Here is a 14357-nt window from a genome sequence, read left to right as displayed (position 1 = left end):
CAGATCCTGGGGTCTGAATTCCTTGAGGGAGGGATTTCACCTGAGTTGGGCCCCACCCCTCTCCTGGGGAAGGCACAGCCTCCAGGGAATTACCTGCTTTCACCTGACCAGGCAAGATTAATTCCACCCTTGCCAGGGGCAGTTGGAGCTGGAGAAGCCTTGCAGTTGTATCCAAAGAGTAGCCAAGCCACAGAAACACAGGTAAGAAAAGGAGAAAAAAAAATCCTTTTCAGAGCAGGACCCCATTCCTCAGGTTTGCCAATCAAGAGCTTAAGTTGGATCAGGAACAAGACAAGGATGTCCACTATCACCACTATTATTCAACATTGTGTTGGAGGTTCTAGCCAGAGCAATTAGACAAGAAAAAGAAATACAAGGCATCAAAATTGGAAAGGAAGAAGTAAAACTATCACTGTTTGCAGACGATATGATAATATACATCGAAAACCTGGAAAAATCCACAACAAAACTACTAGAGCTAATAAATGAGTACAGCAAAGTAGCAGGTTACAAGATCAACATTCAAAAATCTGTAGCATTTCTATACACTAGCAATGAACAAGCGGAGGGGGAAATCAAGAAACGAATCCCATTCACAATTGCAACTAAAAGAATAAAATACCTAGGAATAAATTTAACTAAAGAGACAAAAAACCTATATAAAGAAAACTACAAAAAACTGCTAAAAGAAATCACAGAAGACCTAAACAGATGGAAGGGCATACTGTGATCATGGATTGGAAGACTAAATATAGTTAAGATGTCAATCCTACCTAAATTGATTTACAGATTCAATGCAATACCAATCAAAATCCCAACAACTTATTTTTCAGAAATAGAAAAACCAATAAGCAAATTTATCTGGAAGGGCAGGGTGCCCCGAATTGCTAAAAACATCTTGAGGAAAAAAAACGAAGCTGGAGGTCTTGCACTGCCTGACTTTAAGGCATATTATGAAGCCACAGTGGTCAAAACAGCATGGTATTGGCATAAAGATAGATATATCGACCAATGGAATCGAATAGAGTGCTCAGATATAGACCCTCTCATCTATGGACATTTGATCTTTGATAAGGCAGTCAAGCCAACTCACCTGGGACAGAACAGTCTCTTCAATAAATGGTGCCTAGAGAACTGGATATCCATATGCAAAAGAATGAAAGAAGACCCATCTCTCACACCCTATACAAAAGTTAACTCAAAATGGATCAAAGATCTAAACATTAGGTCTAAGACCATAGAACAGTTAGAGGAAAATTTAGGGAGATATCTTATGAATCTTACAATTGGAGGCGGTTTTGTAGACCTTACACCTAAAGCAAGAGCACTGAAGAAGGAAATAAATAAATGGGAACTCCTCAAAATTAAACACTTTTGTGCATCAAAGAACTTCATCAAGAAAGCAGAAAGACAGCCTACACAATGGGAATCAATATTTGGAAACGACATATCAGATAAAGGTCTAGTATCCAGAATTTATAATGAGATTGTTCAACTCAACAACAAAAAGATAGCCAACCCAATTACAAAATGGGAAAAAGACTTGAATAGACACCTCTCAGAGGAGGAAATACAAATGGCCAAAAGACACATGAAGAGATGCTCAATGTCCCTGGCCATTAGAGAAACGCAAATCAAAACCACAATGAGATATCATCTCACACCCACCAGAATGGCCATTATCAACAAAACAGAAAATGACAAGTGCTGGAGAGGATGCGGAGAAAGAGGCACACTTATCCACTGTTGGTGGGAATGTCAAATGGTGCAACCACTGTGGAAAGCAGTTTGGCGGTTCCTCAAAAAGCTGAATATAGAATTGCCATACGACCCAGCAATACCATTGCTGGGAATCTACTCAATGGAATTAAAGGCAAAAACTCAAACAGACATTTGCACACCAATGTTTATAGCAGCGTTATTTACAATTGCAAAGAGATGGAAACAGCCAAAATGTCCATCAACAGACGAGTGGCTAAACAAACTGTGGTATATACATACGATGGAATATTATGCAGCTTTAAGGCAGGATAAACTTATGAAGCATGTAATAACATGGATGGACCTAGAGAACATTATGCTGAGTGAGTCTAGCCAAAAACTAAAAGACAAATACTGTATGGTCCCAAGGATGTGAATCGACACTTGAGAATAAACTTGGAATATGTCATTGGTAACAGAGTTCAGCAGGAGTTAGAAACAGGGTAAGATAATGGGTAATTGGAGCTGATGGAATACAGTCTGTGCAATAGGACTAGATACAAAAACTCAAAAACGGACAGCACAATAATACCTAATTGTAAAGTAATCATGTTAAAATACTGAACGAAGCTGCATCCGAGCTATAGGTTCTTGTTTTGTTTTGTTTTGTTTGTTTTGTTCTTATTATTATTACTTTTATTTTTTTTCTCTATACTAACATTCTATATTTTTTTCTGTTATACTGCTAGTTCTTCTCAACCGATTCAAATGTACTAAGAAACGATGATCATGCATCTATGTGATGATGTTAAGAATTACTGATTGCATATGTAGAATGGTATGATGTCTAAAAAAATATGGTCAGCACAATACTGCCTAATTGTAATGTAATTATGTTGGAACGCTGAATGAAGCTGCATCTGATCTATAGTTTTTTTTTTGTTTTTTTTTCTTTCTCTTATATATTTTTGTACTTTTTATTTTTATTTGTGTTTTCTCTGTGTTATCACTTTATTTCTTTTTCTGTTGTCGTGCTATTTCTTTCTCTAAATTGATGCATATGTACTGAGAAATGATGACAATACACCTATGTGATGATATTAAGAATTACTGATTGCATATGTAGAATGGATTGATTTCTAATGTTGTGTTAGTTAATTTTTTTTAATTAATAATAAAAAAAAAAAAAAAAGAGCTTAAGTTGGTATTTTGCTCTATGTATCTCTAGGTCCTATGTGCACCCTCCTTTCCTTCGGGGCCCAGACCCTTTCAAGTATTTCGTGCTGTCCGAACAACAAAAAAAAAAACCTCTCTCTTTTTTTTTCTTTTTTTGCCAGCCCTGCACCCTCTCAGCTGGGGCAAAACCCAGCAACTTCAGCTTTTATTCGAGGTTTAGCTGAACTAGGGGCCTATTTTCAGCAGTCAGAATTTGTTAATTAATTCCGCAATTGGAGCTTGTTTGAGCTCAGCCCCTTGCTGCTAGTAAAGTCTCTTTCCTTTCCCCTCTGGGAACCAGGGGAGTGGGGGGAGGGGCGCAGGCCTCCACAGCTTGGGGGACTCATGGTTCTGGGGGGAATCACAGCTGCTCCAGCTTGTCCAGTCTGGTGTACGCTGTGTGTCTGGTCACTGATGTGGCCCTAGCAGTTGCTCTGCACCAATCCTGGCTATTTACTAGCTGCTGTGGAGGATGAACTAAATTCCACACCTCACTGTTACCTTGGACCGGCAGTGTTCTTCTTGCACCAGTACCATGCTGTTTTGACCATAAACATCTTTAAAGTAAAGAAGTGTTAAATCTCCCACTTTGTTCTTTTTTAAGGGTATTTTTTAGCGATTCGAGCTCTCTTTCCCTTCCATATAAATTTGACAACTAGTTTTTCCGATTCATCACCTAAGTAGGTTGTTGGAATTTTGATGGGTATTTCATTGAATCTGTAGATCAATTTGGGTAGAACTGACATCTTAATGACCTTCAACATTCCTACCAATAAGCATGGAATATCTTTCCACCTATTTAGGTCCTCTTCAATTTTCTTTTAGCAATGCTTCACAGATTTCTGTGTACAAGTCCTCAACATCTCTGGCTAAACCTGTTCCTAGACACTTGATTCTTTTAGTTGCTACTTTGAATTGAATTTTTTACTTGTTTCCTCAGTTATGTCATTGCTTATGTATAGAAACATTACTGATTTTTGTACATTAATCTTGTATTCTGCCCCTCTGTTGAAAGTATTTATTAGCTCAAGTATCTTTGCCATAGATTTCTCAGGATTCTCCAAGTATAGGATCATGCCATCTGCAAATAATGAAAGTTTTAGTTTCTCCTTTCCTATTTGGATTCTTTTATTCTTTTCTCCTGCCTGATCACTCTAGCTAGAATTTGATATAACATTGAACAATCGTGGTGAGAATGGGCATACTTGTCTTGTTCCCTATCTTGGGGGAATACTTTCAATCCTGCTCAAACTCTTCCAAAAAGTTGAAAAAGGAATGCTATCTAATTCATTTTATGAAGTTAGTATCACTCTAATATCAAAATTGGTTGAAAATGCTGCAAGAAAGGAAAAACTACAGACCAATCTCCCTAATGAACATAGATGTAAAAATTCAAATCTGCTGTTGTATGTCTCTAGTATATTTTAATTTGGCATACACTATCTTTGATCTCTGTGAGATCTGCTATTTTTAAATTTATTCTTTCAAATTCTTTATGCTCTTCCAGTGTCTTCTTGATATCCCTTATGATATATTTCTTAATGCATTCTGCCAATGTTTCTTTTAATTGGCTAGTTTAGTCTGTTAATATTCAAAGTTATGACTGTAAAGGCATTTCTTGAATCCATCAGATCTATATGCTTTCTTCTTTCTCTTTTTATCTTTTAGGTTACCCCTCCTGGTACTCTTCAATTCTGTGCCCTTCTCTGAACCTCCCTCTCTGTCTTTTTTCAGATGGCAGAACTCCCTTTAGTATTTCTTGTAGAGCTGGCTTCTTGTTGACATATTTTCTCAGCCTTTGTTTGTCTGTGAAAATTTTAATCTCTTCCTCAGTTTTGAAGGACAGTTTGGCTGGTGTTCCAGTTTGCAAGCTGCTGGAAAGTAAGATTCCAGAATAGAATGGCTTTTTAAAAAGGGAAATGTATTAAGTTGCTAGTTTATAGGTCTAAGGCTGTGAAAACGTCCAAATTAATGAAAGGCTATAAAAATGACCAATGTAAGTCATCTGGAAAAGATACCTTGGTTCAAGAAGGTTGATGACGTTCAGGGTTTCTCTCTCAACTGAAAAGGCATACGGTGAACGTGACGACAATTGCTAGCTTTCTCTCCACGCTTCTTGTTTCATGAGGCTCCCCCAGGGGCATTTTCCTTCTTCATCTCCAAAGGTCTTTGGCTGTGCGTGCTCTCATATTTCTTGTGGCTCTCAAGCTTTTTCCAAAATGTTTCCTCTTTTAAAGGATTCCAGTAAACTAATCAAGACCCACTTGGAGTGGGTGGAGTCAGATCTCCCTCTAATCAAAGATTAATGCCCACGATTTGATGCATTACATCTCATGGAGATAATCTAATCAAGCCTCCAACCTATAGTTCTGAATAGGGATTAAAAGAAACAGCTTCCTCCACAAGATGGATCAGGATTAAAACAAGGCTTTTCTAGGGTACATAATCCTTTCAAACTGCACATTCTGCCCTCTGGACCTTAAAAAAGACATGTTTTTCTTGTGTGTTCAAAATTAGCTGGGTACAGAACTCTTGGCTGGAAGTCTTTGTCTTTCAGGATCTTAAATATATCATACCACTGCCTTATTGCCTCCATAGTGCCAGCTAAGTAGTCCAAACTCAGTCTTATCTGGTTTCTGTTGTATGTAGATTGTTTTTCTCTTGCTGCTTTCAGGATTTTCTGCTTCACTTCAACATTTGACAGACTGATTAGTATGTGTCTTGGGGTAGGCCTATTTGAATTTATTCTATTTGGAGTTTGTTGGGCTTCTTTGATTTGCATATTTATGTCTTTTATAAAGGTTGGGAAGTTTTCCCCCATTATATTCCTAAACTAGTCTTCCTGGCCCTTTACTCTTCTCTTCTCTTTCTTGGACACCAACGATTCTTATATTTGTGTGCTTTGTTTTGCCGATCATTTCCCTGAGATCCAACTAAAATTTTTCAATCTTTTTTTGTCATTTGCTCGTTTATGTGTTCAAAATCAGTTGTTTTGTCCTCCAGTTAGCTTAGTCTTTCTTCTGCCTCTTCAAATCTGCTGTTGTGTGTCTCTAGTATATATTTTATTTGATCTACAGCAACTTTAATCTCTGTAACATCTGCTGTTTTTCTACTCATTCTTTCAAATTCCTCTTTATGTTTTACTAGTGTCTTCTTGATTTCTTTTATGTCATTAGCCATCCCAATGATTTTATTTAGTAAAGTTATATGAACATCTTTGATTAGTTGTTCCTAAGTCTGTGTCTCCTCCGGTGTTTCAATTTGGTCAGTCTGGGCTGTATCTGTCTGCATCTTCATGTGGTTAGCGATCTTCTTTTGTCTTTGCAGCATGTAAGTATCTTAATCGGGTTACTTTGGATGTTGATTTCCTTCAGTAATCTAAAGCTTTGTATTTTCAGGACGGGCATGGAGCAGGATGTGGGGCATGGGGAAGGGCACAACAGTGTGGTGACAAGTTGCAGTGCAGGTATATGCACAGGTCCAGAACTCTATTCTGATCCACTACTGAAGGCTCTGTCCTCCATGTGGAAATGGACGTGCTAGGCTATTTGCAGTAGCTGGCTAGTCTCCAGTTCTCTGTGTCTCAACTCTTCTGCTTTCCCACCACCTCCCTATATGGTATAGAAGACCCTTCCAGTGGAGTCACTTTCCTGGTCTTTTTTCTGTCCCTTCTCTAGCTGCTCTTTGGAGCAGGGGTGAACTTGACCTATTCTATTTCGCCATCTTCCTGGACACCCTCCAAACCTTGGATAAAAGAAGAATCAGACACAAGGTTTTCACAATCACAGTGACATTGTAAAAGTTATATCGTCTTCAAGAATCAAGGCTATTGGAACACAGCTCGACAGTTTCAGGTACTTCCCTCCAGCCACTCCAATACACCATAAACTAAAAAGGGATATCTACATAATGCATAAGAATAACCTCCAGGATAACCTCTTGACTCTGTTTGAAATCTCTCAACCTCTGAGACTTTATTTTGTCTCATTTATCTGTTCCACCTTTTGGTCAAGGTTTTCTCAATTCCATGATGCTGGGTCCCAGTGAATCCTGGGAGTTCTGTCCCACATTGCCAGGGAGATTTACACCCCTGGAAGTCATGTCCCACATAGGGGGAGAGGGCAGTGAATTTACCTGCCAAGTTGGCTTAGAGAGAAAGACCACAACTGAGCAACAAAAGGGGTTTTCTGGGGTGACTCAGGCATAATTTTAAGTAGGCTTAGCCTATCCTTTGCAGGAATAAGTTTCTTTGGGGTGAACCCCAAGACTGAGGGCTCAGCCTATTGATTTGATTGTCCTCACTGCTTGCGAGAATATCAGAAATTCTCCAGATGGAGAAGTTGAATATTTCCTCCTTTCTCCCCAGGCCCCAAGGGTACTTTGATAATACTTTTTTATTCACTGCCAGTTCTAGTTTGCTAGCTGCCAGAATATGATATACCAGAAACAGAATGGCTTTTAGAAGGGGGAATTTATTATGTTGTAAGTTTATGTGTTCCAAGGCCATGAAAATGTCCAAATTAAATCAAGTCTATAGAAATGTCCAATTTAAGGCATCCAGGGAAAGACACCCTGGTTCAAGAATGACGTTCAGGATTTCTCTCTCAACTGGAAAGGCACATGGTGAACATGGCGGTATCTGCTAGCTTTCTCTCCAGGCTTCTTGTTTCATGAAGCTCTCCCAAGGGTGTTTTCTTTCTTTATCTCCAAAGGCTCTGGCCCTGCAGGCTCTGTCGCTCTCATAAGGGACTCTCTCCAAAATGTTTCCTCTTTTAAAGGAGTCCAGCAAACTAATCAAGACCCACCTGGAATACGTGGAGTCACATCTCCCTCTAATCAGAAGTTAATACCCACAACTGGGTGAGTCACATCTCTATGGGAACAATAAAAAAATTCCCAGCCAGCAATACTGAATGAGGACTAAAGGACATGGCATTTAAGGGGCCCATCACAGATTCAAACAAGCACACTCCTCAAATTATTCTGGGATATATTGGGGTATCACACTAACCTGGACAATCCAACAAGATTTTATGCCCTATTCAAGATTCTATATACTTATGGTGTTCAGCCAAACTGACCAGACAAGTTAAAGTAGGAAATGTACTACCCAAAATATAGCCAACTGGATTTTTAAAATAAAACATATGAAGCTAAATCTAAAGTTTATACAAAAGAAAAATTATATGAGTTTAACTAGGAACTTTTTGAAAAAGATCAATAAGGGCATGTTGTCCTATCAAATATATAAAAAATGAAGCCTGAAGCTATAATAAAACATTACGGTATCAGAGCTTGAACAGGCCAAACAAACTCCAAACAGAACAGACCCATGTATGTATATGAATATTTAATTAACAACAAAGGTGCTATTCTAAATAGTGGATAGAGAATGATCTGTTCAATAGATAGTGCTGGACATGACTATCGAATGAGAAATATGAAACAAGATTCTCTATATCTACTACCAAATACAAATTTTGGATGGATTAAAGAGTTTAACCTAAAAAAACAAAAATGTAAAGTATTAGCATTTGATACTCATCCCTCTAGGACTCTTTCTATGTCTCTACATACATATGTTTCTACAGCTACACACACACACATATTTATACATATTATATGTGTATTATTATTATTTTTCTTCCACTTAGTAGAAGGTGCTGATTCATCTACTATTTTATAAATAAGCAAACAAGTCATAGAGAGATGAGGTTTCTTGCCAAGTTCACACAGGTAGGAAGTGGTCAAACTAGGATTCAGATTCTGGCCATCTGGCTCCAGACTCTATCCTCTGTAGGCCTACAAGGCCAAAGCCTATAGCGAAAAGCTTTGGAGAAAGAAAAAAAAAAAAGAGCTTTGGAGGGTTTGGAACAGGGGATGACATATTTCAGTCTTTAAAAAGATCCTTTTACTTTTTCTGTAGCAGAGAAGCTAAGCCTAGCTAAGAGTTACTTTCAGGAAATGTTTTGTTGCTCAGAGGTGGCCTCTCTCCTCTAAACCCAACTCTGCAAGGAAAATAATTACCCTCCCCCTTACATGGGGCTTGACATTCAGGGGTGAAAGTTTCCCTGGCAACATGGGACATGATTCCCAGTAATGAACCTGGCCCTGGGACTGTGGGATGAACAACACCTTCCTAACCAAAAGGGGGAAAAGAAATGTAACAAAATAAGGTATCTGTGCTAAGAGAGTTCAGAGTCAAGAGGCTATTCTGGAGGCTACTCTTATGTAAGCTTCCGCTAAATATTGCTAATTACCATGTGTCTAGTTTGCTAGATGATGGAATACGATATATGAGAAACAGAACAGCTTTTAGAAGTGGGAATTTATTAAGTTGCAAGTTTACGTGTTCTAAGGCCGTGAAAATGTCCCAACTAAAGGCTATAGAAATGCCAATATAAGGCATCCAAGGAAAGATACCTTGGTTCAAGAAGGTTGATGATATTCAGGGTTTCTCTCTCAACAGCAAATGCATATGACAAACATGGTGATGTCTGCTAGTTTCCTCTCTTGGCTTCTTGTTTCATGAAGCTCCCCCAGGGGCGTTTTCCTTCTTCATCTCCAAAGGTCTCTGGCTGTACAGGCTCTGAAGCTTTTCCAAAAGTCTGCTCTTAAAGGGCTCCAATGAGCAACTCCACCTTGAATGGGTAGAGACACACCTCCATGGAAACCATCAAATCAACAGTTACCACTCACAATTGAATGGGTCACAGCTCCATGAATAATCAAAAAGCTCCCACCCAGCAATATTGAATGAGGATTAAAGAACATGGCTTTTCTGGAGTACACCATAGATTCAAACCAGCAAACCACGGTTTGCCAACCCCCAACCAAAGCCATTCCTGTTAACTCTAAAGAACACCTAGGGTTCTATCTGAGATTCTACAAATGTTTCACATACCAAGATGACTTTCCAGAAACCAAAAACCTCCAGATGGGTTCCTAAGTCAGACAAGTTCTGAAACTCAGAGGGGCCAGCCTCTTCAAGAACATTAACTCGTTTCATCCCTCTATCCTATATTGTTGATACCCCTTTCCTACATGAAAAAGTTAGAATGGGTATAGCCCACGTTCTAGTTTGCTAGCTGCTGGAATGCACACACCAGAGATTGACTGGCTTTCAATAAAAGGGGATTTATTTAGTTAACATAACATATAGTTCTTCAGAGGAAAGGCAGCTAGCTTTCAACTGAGGTTCTTTCTTACGTGGGAAGGCACAGGGTGATCTCTGCTGGCCTTCTCCCCAGGCTTCTGGGTTCCAACAACTTTTCCCAGGGTGATTCCTTTCTGCATTTCCAAAGGCCTGGGCTGAGCTGCGAGTGCTGAGCTGCGAGTGCTGAGCTGACGTATGCTGAGCTGCTTTGGCTGCGCTAAGTTGAGCTTTCTCATTTAAGCACCAGCCAATTAAATCAAACATTGCAGCAGACACTCCTCCTAGCCAACTGCAGATAAAATCAGCAACGGATAAAGTTCACGTGCCATTGGCTCATGTCCACAGCAATAGAACCAGGCACCTTCACCTAGCCAAGCTGACACCTGAATCTAACTACCACAGTCTATATACCCCTAAAGACAGGGAGAAGCATCAAAGGAGGAGGAGGAGTTATAACAGAGAAGACAGGATTTAACAAACGAGTATCACTGCTGAATCATTCTATTGATATTTGTTTTAGTCTCTAGTGTCTTGAAGCAGTTAGAAGGAAAAACATAAAATTGTGGAATAGTAACCCATACCAAACTCTGAAATCCATTCTATAAAACTTGTTATAATGTACCTTGAAATTTATTGCTTTTTTGTATATATAATATATATATGTTATAACAATAAAAAGTTTAAAAAAATAGATCCTTCTAGACAAAATGCAGAGAACAGATATAGCAGAGCATTAGTCGAAGCAGGGAGACTAGTTAAGGGACTACTGCTCACATCCAGAGATCAGAAGAGTGGCTTGGTCTATACTGTGTGAATTGAATGTGGAATTTAAAAGGGAAAAAAATAGTCATGAATGATTCCTGAATTTGAGGCCCGAGTAAATGGTGAAAGATGGTGGCATTAGGGAACCGAAAAACATTGGAGGAATGGCAACATTTGGTGACAAACTTTGGTTTTGCTTGGGACATGTTAAATTTGAGTATCAATATAACACTAAATGGATATATTAAAAGGACAATTGTTCTACCCAGCAATTTGGGTAGAACAGGGCGTAAGGACTGGGAATTCATCAGCGTAGGGGAGGTACTAAAACCAAAGGATTGGATGATATCATTAGGAAGTGAGTATAGTTGGAGCAGAGGCTGAGAATGGAGCCCTCCTAGCTCTCTCGAGCAACACTCATCACAGTGGCAATTTCACATTTAACTACTTCACTAATTTTTGAAACCCCTACCAGATCAAAGCTCCTTGAGCACAGGGACTGTTATCTCTTTAGAGATCCCATTATATCTAACAATACTGGGCCTGGCCTTTAGCCAGACTGAAGGAACTGAAGTTATTTTGAAAGGTGATTTTACAGTATCTCCCATCTTCACAATTGGAGATGAGTATAGGAGTTGACTTACCAATTCTATTTCTATTAATATAATCGCCCCAATTTTCACAACTATGTGAAATAGAGTATATCCACAGGACTTCATTGTACCTGCATAGAAAGAGTCCTGGAAGGATGTGCATCAAACTCTGGAAAGTAGCAACAACCCTGGATTAATGAATGGAAGTAATGGGGATGTTCATATTACTTTTTTTTTTTTTTTTATGTTTTTAACAAGAAACTTTATTGAATTACAAATTTAAAAATGAATGACTTAATTTAAAAGTGGGAATAACTTTACTCCTTTCTTAAATTTACTCTTTCCAAAAATGCACTATATTTTTTAAGTGACAATGCAATAGGTTAATCTGTGAACTCACAAAGTAAAGATGGGCTGGTGGAAGGGGGCCAAATCTTACAAATATGGGTCTTAACGTGGATGTTCAAATATTATTTTCCATATTACATCAAACTGATATGCAACAAGAAATGGGAAAAAGGGGGATTGGAGGGGAGTGTCAAGCATGGACTGAGGTCTCTTTAGCAGCATCTGACAGAATGCAGATTGAGTGGGATAACATGTAGCCTTTTTAACAGTGGCCTTTCAGATGCACTGGAACAAGTGCACAATCAAGGAACCTGATAGAACAAATGTACACACCTCAACAAAAAGTAAAATTTTAACTGTAAGAGCTGTATAGAAGACAACTTGCACTACAGCCCATATCCAGTCTGTTCAACCTCATACAACATGTAAAAGAGAAAATCAGCAAATAAAACTAAGGGCAAAAATATTTTCCATCAACCTCCATATGGAAAGACCACAGTTTTAATGGCTTATACAATCCTTAAGCTTACTCCTAGGTCAGTGTGGATTTCCAAATCAAAATCAGATCTTGAACTGTTTACATTAACTACTCTATAGTAAAATGCTAACATTTTCTTCCCAGCAAGTCTTCCATGAAGGACAAAAATGGTTAAAAGCTTTCATTCTTCGCCTATGCAGGGATTTATGAAAAAAAACTAGGTCAGTGTGGATCTCCAAATCAAAATCAGATCTTGAACTGTTTACATTAACTACTCTATAGTAAGATGATAACACTTTCTTCCTAGCAAGTCTTCCTATGAAGGACAAAAACGGTTAAAAGCTTTCATTCTTTGCCTATGTAGAGATTTATGAAAAAACCATACTAAACTATGACAGCGTTCTTCTGCAAAACTAAAATCAATTACAAAATGAAACAGGCAAACAAACAACGAAACCCAACTAATTTCAACAAAGTAAAGTCAAGTTACCAAAAGTAAAATCTGTTAAGAACAAGTACATGTACAAGAAATTACAAGAAATGATGATCATGGTAGTTACAGATGCAAAATATCTAATTATCCCATGCTTGAGAACATAATAATTAAAATCAAATTCATATGCTGGTTCAAATATTATATATAATTTAGATAAGCTGGTCAAGTACTATTTGAATACACACCATATTTGATAAACCTAAAATCATATTACCTTTTCTTCTTCTCTAATATTTGCAGGTACATGCCAATATGGAAATAATCTAATTTCCACTTATGTATAAAGAGAAGAATAACATTTTTAGTGTAATGTTTCAGACTGTAAAAAAGATAAGGTATATTTTTCTTTAACAAGAAAAGAAGAAATCGAGTGCCAAAAGTTTAACTGATAAAAGTTTAATATCAACTTACTTATAAAAATGAAAGAAATATTCTGAAACAGATACCATACAATTATTATATGGTCTCCCTACTGCTATTTGAACATAGAAGGTGTTTAAGGAAGGGAAGTTAAGTCAAAAACAGACTAACCCAAGGGATGTATGCTGCTTTAAAAATCTGATTTGTCAGAAAACTAGTTGCTTGGCAGAGTTTTAAAACTAATTACAAAATCCATTTTCTTAATGGTCCAGACATCTTGCCAATTCTCTCAACTCAGCAGAACTTCCATCGATTTCCACATTCATTACAGACAACAAATGTTGTCATTGGTTCATCAGCACTACGGGTTTGTACCTGTGTGCAAGTACAGTTCTTCTTTTTATATTTGCCACATGTGAACAAGTCAGTCTGGGTTCCACCCGTTTTGGCCATTTGATGCTCTCTGATGGCTTCTTTGGTCAAGTTTTTCCGCATCTCTTTGAGCTCATCGCTAGCCATTTCCTCTGCTGTCATTCTAGCAAATAAGTCAGGAGGAATATTCCCACACAGTACATTTTTCCTTAAATTTGGATTCTTTGCATCCTTAAGATTTGATATCCTACTGCGTACTCTATTTTTGTATTTCATGTCTGTATTCCTTATTTCTTGATATATAGCTTCTTCAATTTGAGATCCTAATTCTTTCTCATCAGCTCCAATAGCAATGTAGTCGTCTCCTGTTCGGAGAGCTGCAGCAAGCATCTCTCTACACTTTAACCGTACAGAATCAGAAGTGCTTGGTGCCGGAGGAAAAGATGAAACATAAGTATCTCGAGCATTTGTCTCATCCTTTCTGCTGCTTACGCTGCCACTGGAGCTACTTTCTTCTCTTGCATCAGGGCTATTCTGCGATGTCATGGCAGGTTCTTTTTTCTTTTCTTCAGAGTCTTTATCAGTTGATGGTCCATCTAGTAATTTTTTCCAGGATTTGATGAGAGACTTTGCTAAGGATGTAACTTCTTCATCTGTACTCTGCTTGCGAATAGCATTAACTGACATTCCGATTCTTGTGGACTATAATAATTCCAGAGTCATGGGAATATTCTTAAGCTCTTTCAGCAAATCCAATGCTCCAGCCGCGTTTTTCTTCTGCACCATCTTGTCCATCTTCTTGGCGATGTGCACCACTTCGTCCTCCATGCCGCCGGCGAGAGGTCGCGGCAGGCCCGGTCTAGGCCCTTCCTCTCA

At 38.3% G+C, this 14357-nt stretch overlaps 1 protein-coding gene and 1 pseudogene across 1 annotated transcript in view; both read right to left on the bottom strand.

Moving 5' to 3' along the window:
- SLC25A20 (solute carrier family 25 member 20) overlaps positions 1–14357 on the bottom strand; it is a 95966-nt gene that overhangs the window by 79298 nt on the left and 2311 nt on the right. The gene's annotated exons all lie outside the window — the stretch shown is intronic.
- LOC143657232 (transcription elongation factor A protein 1 pseudogene) lies at positions 2865–14333 on the bottom strand (annotated as a pseudogene).

Source organism: Tamandua tetradactyla, chromosome 15 (assembly GCF_023851605.1).
Source record: "Tamandua tetradactyla isolate mTamTet1 chromosome 15, mTamTet1.pri, whole genome shotgun sequence".
Taxonomy (NCBI): domain Eukaryota; kingdom Metazoa; phylum Chordata; class Mammalia; order Pilosa; family Myrmecophagidae; genus Tamandua; species Tamandua tetradactyla.
Note: the sequence above shows the minus strand (reverse complement) of the source record. Positions and strands in the feature narration are given on the sequence as shown.